The sequence below is a fragment of the Anabrus simplex genome, chromosome 4, assembly GCF_040414725.1.
Source record: "Anabrus simplex isolate iqAnaSimp1 chromosome 4, ASM4041472v1, whole genome shotgun sequence".
NCBI classification, from domain to species: domain Eukaryota; kingdom Metazoa; phylum Arthropoda; class Insecta; order Orthoptera; family Tettigoniidae; genus Anabrus; species Anabrus simplex.
In genome coordinates, this window is record NC_090268.1 from 92443563 (window position 1) to 92459674 (window position 16112).

A 16112-nucleotide genomic window follows, 5' to 3' on the forward strand; every position below is an offset into this window, starting at 1 on the left:
GTCTGTAATACATGTGCGAATTTCATTACCTGTGAGTAGTACCATAATGTGTGGAATACCGCGAGTCTACGCTACTCTTGATTAGTACCGCAACATGACAAATAACATGGTTCTACTTTTCTAGCGATAAACACCGTTACGAGGGGCCGATGACCTGGATTTTAGACCCGTTTCGACTAGAAGCATAATCGATTCAGCATCTTGCTATAGAAGCAGTCCCTTGGTCAGTAAAACTCTTTTGTGCTAGCTTCTGTGCATGTGAGGCACTGTGGGCCGGATCCACTGATCGATTTAAATTCATATCCATCCATCCCAGTGGCGGCGCGTGACTTTCGTCACTGGGGGTTCAAAAGAAGAAAACAATTTGCACCCCCTCCCCCCTCCACCTCACGGTCGTGGGCCGTAACCTCCTAAAATGAGATGATAGAAGTTTTGAAAATGTGATCGAATACGAGAGAAGCAAACAATCCATGTCGATATTTACCACATACAAAACATCCATCCTGCGCTCCTTGAGGGATGAAAACTTATCTATAACTGCTTCGTTGAAGTCCACAGAGTCTCGAACCAAGTCTTTTGCAATTGACAGCATAGCAATAGCATTAAGTCTATCCTCGGTCATTGTGGTGCGCAAGAAAGTCTTTATTCTCTTCAGGATTGAGAAGCACCTTTCTGCTTCCGATGTCGTCATGGGAATAGTAATAACTATATTTAAAAGTTTCATGCCTTCACCAAAGACACTCTGCAACTTATTTTCTAAAAGAAACTGCAACAAAGTCGTAGCCCCAGAAACAGTTCGAAAATCATTTATCATGTATAATACTGCATTTCAAGTTCGGTTCTCAGTTTCGGTTTGTCGAGAAATGGGTAGACTTCACACGCTTTGTACAGAACTTAGTGAGGAAACTACTTCTCAAATCTGCCGAAATTCTCAGCTTGAAACTTGTATGCTGCAAGAAGGTGGTTTGTGAATTGAAACCGTTCCTTTGCTTGAAGAATGACTGTGTCACAAACTTCTTTTGCCGCAACTCGTTTCGAGTTACGCAGCGGCCCTCGTGATACCTTCACTGGCGGGGGCAGTATGTCATGTTCGTCAGCGATGTAGTCAATTTTATTTTCCCGAACCATTTTTATAGCAGCCTCGAAACCTGAAAGTGCACCTCTGACTTCCAACGGATCTGAATTTCGCTTTTGTAGCCGACTTTATAAAATGTCCGCATGAGGCATTATCTGATGGAAAACAGCCAACCAGAACTGAAATAACGGGTGCTCCAATTTTAAACGCATACCTCTTACTTGCGATATGGTGTTAGGCTGTCGAGAGGGTAGTTTCCAGTTGATCCATGCATTCGATGAGAGCATCCCTGTTCTCAAAAACTACTTCAACGGTCCTTGATTTAAAATTCCACCTTGTGTTTGAAGCATGAGGTACTCTTCTACCAACTACTTCGGTCAATACACCTGATCGCTGCGGGGAGTTATGAAAGAAGCTGGGGATATCACTTAAATCTGCAAAAAAAATATTTCCGTATTCTGGCTTGTCGCTTGTGCCATGACTAAGTTCAAAGAATGGGCATAACAGTGAACATAATGTGCATGCTTAAAATCTTCCCTGATGAGAGCTTGCACTCCTGAATGGCGACCCTCATTACATTTGCCCCATCGTAACTTTGTGAAATTAACTTATCTGGGCTATCCACAACATCGCTCAAAGAAGATTTCAAACACTCTGCTATTGTCTTAGCATCATGACCAGCGGGTGAGAGAAAGGCCCAAAATCTTTCAACTGGCTTACCGTTGTGAAGAACGTAGCGCAGTAGAATAACTAATTGTGCTGTAGTTGTTATATCGGTGGTCTCGTCTGCGATTACCGAAATGAAGTGCGCAGTTGTGATTTCCTTCTTTATTTTGTCGCGATAGATTTCAAACATGCACGAAAGCAATTCATTCTGAATGTCTTTCGAGGTGCCTTTGAAAACGGTAGCTTTGGACAGATGGTCCTTTAATGCAACAATTACGGAACTAAAATTAACGAGGCCTCGAAATATGCCCGCCCGCGTAATGCCAACTCAAACGCGCCACAGAACTTCACACAGTCGATAATTTTTGACAGCACATAACGATTTTTCCGTACTTGATCGTTGTGTCTTTCCATAGACTGCATGTAAGCACAGTCAAGTTGCTGCCGGATATCGTGTCTTCCCAGAAGATCGAATTCTAACTGGGCAAGCATGTATATGTCCTAAATCTACCACTCCGACTTTGGTCCAAGTCCCTTCGCTTTAATCACTCACGAAGCATAAACACGGAAAACAAAACAACCTGTTAGTAACTTTGCACCCACAGATCCACTCGGTTCTTTTGTAAATATCCATTCTGAATTTACGCACGATTTCTTTACTTTTACTTTTAGTATGCCTCGTTATATCAAGATCAGGCATTGGACGCCCGGCATTCTTAATCTCAAGTTTTCGCTCAAGAGAGAGACAAGAAAAGTTTGTCTTCTTAAGTATCTGGACACTGTTCAAACTCATTATGTAGCTCCTTACCTTTCCGGGGCACAAAGATTGTGGAAGCAACTACAACGCACAAAAATACACAAACGGACAAAATATTGTAACTTCTTTATATCCTAAAAATTAAGTTTCTGAACAGCACAACAGTGCAGAAAACCACTCACACGCTTGCACAGCGTACAATAATATTACGAATTATGATAATTACTACGTACAAACGTTTACAAACACTAGTTTCACACTTGAAAAACACGAGGAAACTATAGGAATGAATGTTCGCACTTTTCACAATGTTGGTAATTTAATTTTAAGAACTAGTGTGAGGTGGTCAATTAGCGTTTTCATTGGTACATATTACCTTCCCGCTACTCTTTGCCTCAATGATTTTTAAGCTAAGTTTCTCTCCAAAAAAGTAATTATTCCAAAGAAGGCAAATGAATAAATGTTTAGTAAGTATTGATATATTTGGGACAAGGTATCAATTGGAATTTGGCAATTTAATATGACTTGTGGCAGTAATGAAGCTGTTCAACACTAGCGCTAACTATGTGCACCATTCTCTCCTGCCTGGTTAAATTCCTGTAAGGGCAACAGATGGCAGGCACATACCGGTACTATTACAGTTTTCTTACCCCAACAACACGACTTGCGACAGACTTGAGAGAGTGGCATACTGCGCAAGCGTAAAGTACGGATATTCTTTTCTGCGATATCCAGGTCTTGCCTTAATGCTGACAGACTTCCGCCCCCCCCCCCCACCTCACTGCTCCCTTCGTCTAGGTACGGATGGAGATGTCGCCTTGTATGGGGGTTCATTCCAGACGAGTATCCAGCCACAGACTATGCGCAGCTTACATGATTTGAAAGCCAGTACGAGTATATTACGGACAGATGGGCTTAGCACGAGCTTTGAAAATGACAGGAGAATCGTGAAAATTAAGTAGCTGAGTCCAATTTGATATAAACTGGAGGTGCATTGCTCCATTGCGCTATCCAGAAACCGCCTCTGATCCATCCATTCATCCTTCGTACTCACGCTTTGAATTCTGGTCAGTGGAAGATTTTGGACTTTTCATTTGTCATTTCATTTCGTCTCATTTCGTACCATTAGGGGCCGATGACCTCGATGTTAGGCCCCTTTAAACAACAAACATCAGTCAATCATCATTAGAGAAGAATGCGTGGTCTTTCTGCCGTTTCTCTCGTGACAAGAAAATGTAAGTCATATTGCGTTTGCATATGAGGCGTCCATTTCCAAAGGGTTCCTTCTCCAAGAAGTGAAATTATTGGGAAAACGCGAAAAATGTTTATCAGACATACTGCTTATTGTATGCTCATAATATTTTGCACACCTTTTCCTATTGATCATGGAAGCCTTTTGGAGGGATCACAGCTTATAAAACCCAACAATTCTTCGTAAAATAAAAAATATAACTTGGACAAGTTGCCATTTGGAACGGCAAGATGGACAAGGGTCATATTGGAACAGTATGAAATGGACAAGGGAGACTTTGTTTCTGTATGAATTAAAATTACTGTTTTAACAATAACAAGTATTCTTGATGTAATGTTAGCTAATTTATTCATAAAACTTGAAAATAGATTACATTGCTGTTGAGAAACCAACATATCCAAAATTATTCAGCTGAATCAGCAACATCCTTCATCAGTCCTCCCTCATTTTCGCTGGTACGCCCGAATTGTCTCTAGCGCAATTTGATTATATGATTTCTTTGTAGAAAAGCAAATCAGGTACGGTATGCCAATCTTCACCATAATGTTGAAGTAACCTCTTGATATCCTTTTTTTAGTTTGCTTCACCGGAATTCCAACATTGACCTGCTGTGGATCAATGCCTGCTACCTTCTTATTTGGCTTTGTAACCTTCCGCCCTACACCCAGATCTGTGTTGTATGGATGCTCTCCTCGAATAAGATTATATCCATTCGGTGTCCTTCCTCGAGTGATAATAAATGTCTTGCTTACGGCAAATTGGAAGTGCCACTGGTTAGGTTTCTTCAAAATTTCTCCTGATACTGCTTTCCAATTGTACACGTTGAAGTCCCTACCTATCTTCAGGACAGTCCCATTCTTCTCGAATACACTATAGTTCTGTTCAGGTTTGCATATCGTGTTCATTTTATTAAGTTCTTTTTCAATGCGCCTAAACACACGGTCGGGTGGAAGGAATGGATGTCCGGGAACTGGGAAGATGTTGTATCTCACGAATGTTGAGGGGGGCATTGTGCAACACTTTCATCAGCATCCCTATCATAATTGTAATTTTATTTTTGTCCCCCCAACCATCAGCAAACAACCGTATTACTTCATAATGTTCTAAGTCGGTAGAGGTTAGTCGATGATAAACCGCAGAGGCAATTTCGCATGATCCTTTATGACTATCTGCTTCTGTCCAAGTGTAGATGAAAACTTTATCCCAAGACTGCCTATCTTTCGATGTGCCCTCACATATCGTAAAATTGTACAAGTACAATTGTGGCTTGGTCAGGTAACTTAGGAAGAACCAGATTTTTCTGGCAGTCGAAGGAAAATGTGATGGTTTTCTCTACATCCGTTTTCAAGAGTGAAAGAAAAAGCATTTGCACGCCTTTCATGACACTCAAACTCAATTTCAAGATTTCTGTCCAGTTTATTGGACTTGCATCTTTCCTCATATTGCAAACACGTTGAACAGGCATCTACAGCAGGTGATTCAAAACTCAGGTTATATTCCTTTACAAAAATATTCCTGAAGTATTCATACTTCACATTCAAGGCTTCTTCAGCACATGAATTATTTTAAAATGTATGAAGTTTCGCAATTGTTAGCGTACTATCTAAGTACTACTTATTTGTCTGGATAATACGACAGTAATGGGATTCTAATGGCACGAGGGCCTCAATGAAACTTTTGACTGATTGTTTTCGCTCATCATGTGTTTGTGAGCGATGATCACCACCACGAGTTTCTCTGGGACTTTCACCAGTTTGAAAATGTGCCCTACACACTCTTTCAACTCTTTTCTTCGAAATGTTTAAAACGCACAGAAATGCTTTCTTATATAGATTTGGTATTGCTTTGTTTGGCCATGTTTAGTGATGGGAATATACCTAGTACTTATGTCAGATTTTTGTCGTTTGCTTACGTTCTCCCCTGGCTCTTTTACGTTTAGGAGATTCTGTTCTGGTTTATTTAAAAATTATGGTATCCTGATCTATTTTAGCTGAACTATAATCCATTTTCCTGGGATAAAATATGTTGTGGAACAGTTATTTTATGCACATTCTTCTTCCATAACATTGGATTTCGTTCTTTTTCTTTTTTTTTCTGGCCTTTCCTTTAGGACACGGTGTCACTGTTCCTTCTCGCCTAACCTCACTTTCACTACGTGTTGATTCTTGCGTCATGTCTGCAATTGATATTGACTTACATTGTAAAACCAGAATTCTCGTTATGAACACAATAAAGTACACTAAATAATGAATGAAGTATAAAACACATAAGCACATTGCAATTACTCACCTAATTCGAACCAATAATTCACATAAACATTACAGGCTTCCTGTTAGTTGAAAATAGGATGTTTTGATTTTATTTATCTACGAAAGCAATGCTGCCAAGTGGAAAACACGTATTATTCATTGAAATAAAGCAAAGAGTTAATAATTCCATTTATAACAAAGTATGCTAATTGGATATCAAACACATGGACAAGGGTCACTTTAGAGTTCAGTAGTGCAGCTTGCTTACCCTCGCAATGGGACAAGTAACCGTTTGTTACTGTATATTGTTATGTTTGCCATATTGGATTTCTGGAATTAGACAAGAGTTACATTGGAACTGCATAGGATATTCAAATGCAATTTTCGAGGGTTTTAGGCCGTTTTGGTTCAGTAAGATAAGTATCAATCAGTAGATGATACATAGACGAAGCCCCACGAACCTGCTACGCAGGCGTAGCTGGGGGGGAGGTGATACTCCCACGTAGCGCGTCCCAGGTGGCGGATAGGGGGGTCCTAACCGGCTTGCTGGCGGACTTGAGGGAAATAAAATACCTCTCGCGGACCAAACACACACCCCCTGTGGATGGGGGAGGTAGACGAATAATACACCCACGGTATCCCCTGCCTGTCGTGAGAGGCGACTAAAAGGGGCGACCAAGGGATGCTTGGATTAGAACCATGAAACTCCTTTTGATTAGTATCATCACGCGTGGAACACCATCGGTCGCTTTTACTTGCGAGTAGTACCACTCTGTTAGGTACTCCATATTTTGTGATTCGTAGCACTCGAGGGGGGTTCAGTGTGAGTTTCCAGTACCCGTGAGTCGTGCCTGTGTGTGCAACACCACAGGTCTGGGCTTTGCCTGTGAGTTGTACCCGTGTGAGCGACACCACGCGTCTGGGCGTAGCCTGTGAGTTGTACCACTATACGAGCGACACCGTGGGTCTGCGTTGCCAGTGATTAGTACCCACTATGTGAGGAACACCACGGGAATGCCGGCGCCCGTGCTTAGTACACCTAGGTGAGAACCTCATCGGTTTGCGTTGGCTCTGAGTGGCGCCATTGTGTGAGAAACACCATAGGTCTGCGTTACCTTTACGACGTACAATACTTGTGAGTAGTACCTTAATGCTTGGAACACCGTGAGTTTATGCTACCTTTGATTAGTACCGCAGCTCGAGAAATATCATGGTTCTACTGTACTCGCGACTTGTACCATACTGAGGGGCCGTAGACCTGGTTTTTGGACCCCTTTATACATCAAGCATAATCGATTCAGGACTGTGCTTTATAAGTGGTCCCTTGGTCAGTAATGCTATTATTTATGAGCGTTTTTGAGTCGGATCCACTGTTCTTTTGTTTGTTTGTTTCTTGTTTGTTTTTGTTATTTTTTGGGTTCATGTCCATCCATTCATTTTTCATGACATTTTTAGTTATTTTGGTCAGTGGATTTTTTTAATTTTTTGTTATTTCATTTCGTACCATTAGGGGCCGATGACCTTGATGTTAGGCCCCTTTAAACAACAAGCATCATCATCATCATCATCATAGACGAAGCCATTGATACCATAACATGAATTTTTCATATAGGTGGACAAGGAACCCTTTGGAAATGTCTACCTCATATACAGTATATTCTTCCAGTGACAAAGATATTTTTATAGTTCTTCTGACCTGCTCGACCCATATTTTAACTGGCTTAAAATATAATATGCATATTTTATTGTATAGTGCAGCAGTTAACCTTAAATACCGATGTGTTGTTGTAGGTGTGATCTGTGGGTTTGATTTAATTCAGGAAAATACAAATGCATATGAGTGTGGCTGGTTGTGTTCCAAGTTACCCCGTTTGGAATGCCATAATGCGTTGTCAAGCACTGAAGAAAATATGGGTGATTTATAAAATGTACATATTTTTCTGAAACAGTATGATGATGCGAATTTGCTTTACCCTAATGTAATGCCATTATGGCAAGTATTGCTTATAGGGAAAGTTTGAATGTTTTTGAGGCTAAATTTATGGATTTTCCTTCTGTTAGTAGGCTTCAAGTTAAAAGGAAAATTGCCCAGCTCTTAAATGTAAATTCATTGAATCATGTGTGTAAAGAATGTGCCGGTATTTTGTTGACAAGTGTTTTAATATGATAATACAGTGCTTTTAAATGAGAAAAAAGAAAAGTCTAGCCGCGTAGGTTCGTACAGGAATTCTAAAGCTAAAAAGGTAATGCATAAATGAAAGATCAAGCCCTTTCACAGCAGTCCATTTCACATCTTGATTATATGTTTAATTTCAGTCTTTAAATAATAACATGTTAAATAATTCTTCATTCATTTATCCAGAATTGCTTTAGCAACTTTTAAGTTAATATCTTAGTAACACTTTCTTTCTAGGCGTAATTTATTTATCCATTTCCATTTATATTTGAATTTAGCGCGAATTTTCAGGTCAAGCCACTATGAGCGCCACTTGCGACTTGTCTCCCATTTTAACAAGGCTAAATCCGCAAGCGTCGCGTATTGTCTCTACTGTATCGATAGAACCTTGTGTTCTAGTGTTCTGTATAATGTCCAGATAACATAACCCTATTAAATTAGTAATTTACTACCGTAATTTAGTCACTTCCCACTGTGAAACAGTCCAAATATAAAGGCATCCCTTCTCTTATGTTTTTAAGTTCGCACCCGCAATAGAATAAACTCTAACCCTCAAATGAGGACTGGACATAGCGTAGCATTTTTCTATGATGTCAAAACATAAACAAGAGGAATAAGGCAAAGAGAAAGAAGAAAATACTTGTAAACTCTATGGAACAGGTGTAATCGTATATCGATGTATCAAAAAGCTGAGGTATCGATAGCTGTGGTCAGAAATAATATAGGGTCTGCACTCAAATTTCGGTATGTTTTCAAGGAATTACTTGTAGATTTATGTTTTTTTTGTTGTTGTCAGTATTCCCGTTTAATTCTGATGTTTTATCTCCAGAATGTGTCGATTTCCTGTTGCCGATATATCGTTCTTCGTGAAACAGATTGACGTTTTGTTGTGTTTTTGTAAGTAACTTATCTTCATGTGGATTTGTGTACACGCTTTTTTTCCGATGTTTGCTGGTAAATTGTGAATTCTTTGCAAATTTCTTGGTTGTCATATATTCCAATTGTACGTGAGTTACTGAACTTAAAATGCTGTGTTACCTGTACGGGTGGTGTGTTGTCGAGAATGATTTATTTTCCTGAATTCTACATGGTTGTCCAATATTGACGTCTTGATGGCCTACTGTACCGGTAGAAGCAATTTAAAAGAGCGATATTAGAATATTAGGTTCTTTTATGCTGTATTTTGAATCTTTATGAAGCAGTCGTATTTATATGATTATGACGATGATATACACTGCGTTAATGCATTACATGTTTTACCCTTAATGAATTCCTTTCAACCATCCCGTTTATCACTTGCTCTAAGTTGGCAATTTAACCTCTACTACTACTACTACTACTACTACTCTGCTGTTCAAACTTTCCTTTTGTTTTCTGTGAAATTTTTCAACAAGGAAATGTCTGGAGCCAATTGCATCGTTGTTGCATCATACAAGGTACCAATGTCCTGGTATAAATATATGGGCAGTGTGTTCAGTGAGAATTGAACTTGAACTGTGAAGTATTCTATGATACTTTTCTACTTCAGGCAGTTTCAACTCATGAAGTCCGAGGATGGAAGTTGATATATTTAATTTAACTTTTATATACCTAGGATCTTCCAATGGAAATTAACTAGTTCAGGGATAAAATAAACATACAATCAGACCATAAGGATAAAAGTAACATTTGCTCAAAACGGTAGAAGTGGAAATCGATGTGTTGCTGCCAGAGGTTTGAAACTGAAGATAAATTTGAGGCTTGAGTACTTCACATAACTATCTTGCTGAGGGAGGTTCAGAAACAGTGGCCTTCCCAAAAGCTTTGATTTTAAGGTTGCTTTCTCTCCCTCTCTCTTCCCCATGTGGCTAGGGGTGGTAGAATAACACCCACGGTAGCCCATGCCTGTCGTAAGAGGTGACTGGAAGGGGCCCCAGGGGCTCTGAACTTGGGAGCGTGGGTTGGCGACCACGACACCCTCAGCTGATTCCTGGCATTGCTTCCACTTGCGCTAGGCTCCTCATTTCCATCTATCTGACCTCCCTTGGTCAGCTCTTGTTCCTTTCCAACCCCGACAGTATTAGAGCACTTGAGGCCTAAGGAGTCTTTCATTTTCATGCCCTTTGTGCCCCTTGTTTTTTCTTTGGCCAATACCTTCATTTTTCAAAATGTCAGATCCTTACATTTTTTTCTCTCTGATTAGTGTTATATAAAGGAAGGTTGCCTAGTTGTACTTCCTCTGTAAACAATAATCACCACCAACCCCTCTCTATCCCTTTTTGTTGAAAAGTTAGTTTTCTGGGAACTGTAACATTGTTTTTTGTCATTTTAAAACACACGGTTTAGGCTACTATTGTTGCAAACTTTTATAAAACATTTCTGCCATAACACTGTTCAGGAGTAAACAGAAATCTGCATTACACAGCATCTTTCTGAAACATGTATTCCGTATACCTCCGAACACTTGCCTAGCACTATTTTAGAAGCTTTTGCTGGTTCACTTGGCAGAACAACCCCTACCCAGCTGGGCAAGCTATAGCTTCTGTATGCTCTAAGCAGAAAAAGCCGAATAACCAAGTAAGTTATATCCTTCCTGATTTTACCCATAGGAAAGTGGCCTGTTAGTGACAGCGGTTGAGTGAACAATTGAACGTAATGAGAAGCTGTGCCTGACTTCAGATTCAATTGAAATATCAAAATGCAGTAGATTCACCGCAGATAACTTCTCGAGGTAATTACTACTGAAGTAGTCTATATTTTACAAGACATAGTCAAAATTGGAGTGGTTTAGTGCCTGTCTTTAAAGGAAAGTAGGCTTAAAGAAATTGTGTTGAAGTTTAGCCACCATGGATTAAGTAATACACTAGAGTTTAGCCTATTAGAGTTACGTGGTTAGTAGAGTGTACATTTCTGTTTCAGGCAGTGCTGGCTCATGAAGTCTGGGGATGGAAGTTCTTATATTTATTTTTTAATGTGTAACTTTAATATAGCATTTTCCAATGGATATTAACTTGTTCAGGGATAATATATACATGCAGTCAGACCATAAGGATAAAGGCAACACTTGCTGGTGATGGCAGTGATGTAGCGTAGTCCACCCCGTGCGGGACAGTCATGTGGCCATTGGATTCCTCTTAATTTTTTTATTTTTTTCTGAGGGTTAGTTGTAGACCGATTCAAAATTCTTGATGTGCACGCTGCTCAAAGATGGGCCTCTTATGTGTGCAATTACGCCCGAAAGCCCGCTTGTGACCACCCAGGGAATACCAATATAATGGTCTGTTATAATGTGTAATAACAGACCATTATATTGGTATTATAAATTTACTCATTCAGGACAAATATTTTAGGTTCCCTTTGGGAATCAACATCTACATCACCCAGGGAGCTTGTGGGTCAGAGCGTCATCCACCCATGCAGTAGTATCCGCATGACAACACAGGTCCCCACACAGCCGAATGCCAAAAGGACGTATAATTATTAACTGTTTTTTATTGTTTTCTCTATATTTAGTGCTCTGTACACGCTATGGGGTATATGCTATTGCGGATGATTGGAGGATGGGAGTCCTAGTGCTCATTTCCTTAGTCATTCCGTATTAGGCATCATCCAATATCGCACCCCAGGCAATACCGGCCACGACCAGGTGGATATTGCCTTGGCTGCTTCGTTCGACTACAGAGACCCCTGATCGGAGTGGGTGGCATTCGGGGAGGATGATTTCGGGCATGGCCTCGAAATGTCTTCGACCTGCCCAAGGTGGCCCCCCACCGGTCTTTAACATACCTGCCAACTTTTACGGTTTATCTGTGAAATTGATGGAAATTGCAGCATTTTATGGTTATCGTAATCTATCTATCTATCTATCGTGTTTTATCTCACATACGCACAGGAAGACAAAACTTTTATCCATGCAATTTTACAAACTCTATGAATAGCAGCTGAAGTGTACAACTGTGAATAAGACTTAAATACGGAAGTTAGTCGATGTATTGACCACCAAGCAAGAACGAATGTTCATGTACATGAAGTGTTTTTATGTATTGTTTTTATCTTGTACATATATATAAGTTAGTTTAGGAAAAGACGTGTTTTATACACTAGTTTTAAGACCTTCAACATTTTAGACATACAGTTGCAATATTGCACAGAATGACATATACACCAGCTCACGCTAAGACGTGCCCCATTTGTATGTAACTAAATGTACATCATCATCATATGGCATTCCTTCAACACCACAATCTTAATCAAAGCTTCATTATATTAATATGTATATATGGTTCAGCTGAAGATGACCTTGAATATGAGGTCGAAACCGGTCCTGTAGTTTAATGTGTACAATAAATAAGTATTGATTGGTGGAAATCCTCTCCTATTTTTAATTTTATGGTTATACGGATGGATGGTGTCATTTTACGACTTCGCGGACAAAAATTTGAAACGTTAACATTGAATAATCACTCCACTTCCGTACAATCGATTGTTTGCGTGGTTTGAAGGCAAGCCCACGAAAGTCGGTAACTCGTTCTTTGATATGATTGATATTTTTAACCGTGTGATGTTTGCGTTCTCTGTACGAAGTACAATACTTGTGAGTAGTACCATCTTGTGTGGAACACCGTGAGTCTTCGCTACTTTTGATTAGTACCCCAACATGACAAATACCATGGTTCTACTTTACTCGCGACATGTACCATTCTGTGGGGCCTTAGACATGGATTTTGCACCCCTTTAGACATCAAGCATCATTGTGCTTTATAAGTGGTCCCTTGGTCAGTAATACTATTATTTACGATCTTTTTTTTTTTTTAGTCCGATCCACTGGTTTTTCTTGGGGGGTTCATGTCCATCCATTCATTCTTCATGACATTTTTTATTTTATTTTGGTCAGTAGATGAATTTGAACTTTGTGTTAATTCATTTCGTACCGTTAGGGGCCAATGACCTCGATGTTAGGCCCATGTAAACAACAAGCATCATCATCATCATCATCACTTTTTCCACGAAGGCCCAGTAGGTTGCGTAATGATACCCCTGTGTAAGATAAATTTTGTAAATTGTGCCTTGAGAGGCCAGAGATCATAAAGTTTGGTGTAATGTTGCCTTAAGCGGGCTGTTAAAATTCGGTGAATGTAGGAGAGTATGTAAGCTCTTTTCTTGTTTATTGTAATATTGAGGAGTGCCTCTGGAAGGCTCTATATTGGTTGGAGCAAAGTGCTCTTGAATTTGGGAGATTTCTATCCTTGTCTTAATAATACCACTTTGAAATTGTAATTGTGTGAACTAGGGGGCTTGAAGCCCAAAATTGTTAAATTCTCTAATCTGGGGTGCTCCACCCTTGTGGCAAAATTGGCATTGTACCGGAGATTTTGTTGATTTCACGCGGTGAAAAATTTGTTAAATTTGCGATAAAAAGATAAATATAACCTTTGTTAAAGTTTTAAATTAATTTTAATATCATAGTTAGACCCATTCAAACCCAGCACCTTCTTTCACCTCTCTGCGATCCACCAAAACACGGTAACAGTACTCATTATTCATATGTTTGTAACGTAGGCTACTCTACGAACGATGTGTATTATATAGATGATATAATTTGTTTTTTTAACGTGTGATAACTTTTATTAATGTTATTATCTATATATAAAAATAAGAGTTTTGTCTGTACATTGCTCAGAATTTGAAAAGAATGGTATTTCTGTATCGGTCATGTCCACAGTAACCAGAAAATGCACTTTTTACTTTTCCGTAATTTCTGTCTGTCTGTCTGTATGTATGTACACGCATCACTAGAAAACGACCAAAGAGAATTTAATGAAAATCAGTATGCAAAGTCGGGGAATAAGTCGCTACAATCTAGGCCATAAATAATTTTATTCGCGCTGATAGAAATTGTAGTTTAGGGGAAGGCCTAAAATTTAATTTTCAAATATTTATGTTCTTAGTAGTCCTATCTTCATAAAAATTGGTATGCAAAGTCGAAGAATACGTCGCTACAGTATAGCTTATGAATAATTTTATTCACGCTGAGTGAAATGGTAGTTTAGGGGAAGGCCTAAAAATTAATTTTTAAATATTTACGTTATTAGTGGTACTATTTCATTGAAAATGGTATGCAAAGTCGGAGAATGAGCCACTGCAATTTAAGCTATAAGCAATTTTATTTATGCTGAGTAAAATGGTAGTTTAGGGGAAGGCGTAAATGTAATTCTGAAATATTTATATTATTAGTTGTCGTATCGATAAATACTACATAACCGATGTTATAGAGAATTAAATTTTCGACCATTTATGTCTTATACATTTTTACTGTACTGGCTATGATAACAAAGATATTCATGAATTTGTACTTTGTTGCTAAGTCCATATCAACGCCGAGCCATGAGAAAATGGGTTAACAGAATTTAATGAAAATCGGTATATAGAGTTGGGGAATAACAAACTACAGTCTAAGCTATAAACAATTTTATTCATCCTGGATGGATGAAATTGTAGTTTAGGAGAAGGTGCCTAAAGTGTAATTTTTAAATACCAATGTTATTGGTCCTATCGAAAAGTGCTATATAAAAAAGTTACAGAGAATAAAATTTCCGATCATTTATCTTTTATTCAGTTTTACCGCACTGTCTATAATAAGAGTGGTATTTCAGAGTCGGAAGAAAACGAAATGTGATGGCGTATAATATCGAAAGTGCATAACATTGATCAAAAATAACATTACATTGACCATTGTTTATTGCGATTGTCTTTGTCTCTTATGCTGCCTCTCAACTCCGAGTATAACAGCCTGACTGAATAGTGACGGGAAATAGCCGGGGAGTTAGAAAACTTTCTTCTTTAGCATGCCATTCCTCTGGTCCGTACATTTTCTGATACTGCTGGAATGTAACACACTGGATCATCATAGTATTTCAGCTATTCGATCCCTACTCTGGCGCGCTGTTTCTTTGAGCAGTGTGCATACTTAAGGCAGAGCCTCACTTAGTAGTAGTAGTAGTAGTAGGATGACCTGGTCTACAATAACAATTTAGGCATTTTCCGAATTATAGCACCACAATATTCACTAAATAACTCAAAATTCAACTCTGAAAAGAGCCGTTTCTTAATAAAACCTTCCTTCTCTTCACTTTTATTAAATTCTACATTCAATTTATTCCAAACTAGCAGTGAAGAGGGGATTTCTCTTCTGGCTTGGAGGAAAAATTTGCCTTCAAGTCAGATAGATTTTGCCGCTGCCAGTGTAGTGAATTGATATTTTCCGATTCATCGGGTACTCCTAGGAAACAGAATAGTAATTGGGCATAGTTTTTGCCCTGGGAGTCTCCACTATTCAACCCTCTCCCCGCCGAAGAAAGCCAAAGAGTGTTCACAGATCACGGCTGTCTGTGGTTTGGTCATTCCAGGTCTGGAACTTTGGATTTTTGGATAGGCAGCGAAGTCCTGTTCGATAAAAGTGAGAAAATGTGTGGTGTTTCATTTGAACAAGTATTTCATAATATGAAAGCATTGCTTTTAATCGTGCCATTCCTATAGACGTCATTGTATGTTCATTTCAGTTGGGAAAACCACTAAGACAGTCTTTCTGAGGATGTAAAAAGGCATTATAATGAAAACTTCCCAACCTGATTGTGACTGATGGTATGAAATTGGGTCTACCATTACAGTGAAAATTCCCTCAGTGTTCACATGAGAAAATATGTTTGGTGAACTCCCGTCACGTTTCTAGGGTAACGTTAAGAGCTATACAATTTAAGACAATCTTGCTCACAACGTGTACACTACCTAACCTACCCTCTGCGGGTGGGGGACGCACATGCAGAATACACCCGCGGTATCCCCTGCCGGTCGTAAGGGGCGACCTTGGCGCGATATGGATTGCGGTTTGGTATAATGTGATGGACCTCCTGTGGATGGGACAGGCTGAATACATCCATAGGTAATCCCTGCCTGTCGTA

At 39.3% G+C, this 16112-nt stretch overlaps 1 protein-coding gene across 3 annotated transcripts in view; it reads left to right on the forward strand.

The window, feature by feature from the left end:
* The first annotated feature begins 8868 nt into the window (after window positions 1-8868).
* LOC136871657 (uncharacterized) overlaps window positions 8869-16112 on the forward strand; it is a 235513-nt gene continuing 228269 nt past the window's right edge. The window contains exons 1-2 of one of the 3 annotated variants that reach the window (XM_067145139.2): window positions 8887-8919; window positions 9005-9072. The gene's annotated coding sequence lies outside the window, so the exon portion shown is untranslated. Of the gene's footprint in view, window positions 8920-9004; window positions 9073-9191; window positions 9304-16112 lie in introns of those variants that run through there. The other 2 variants (XM_067145140.2, XM_067145141.2) reach the window with 2 other exon arrangements.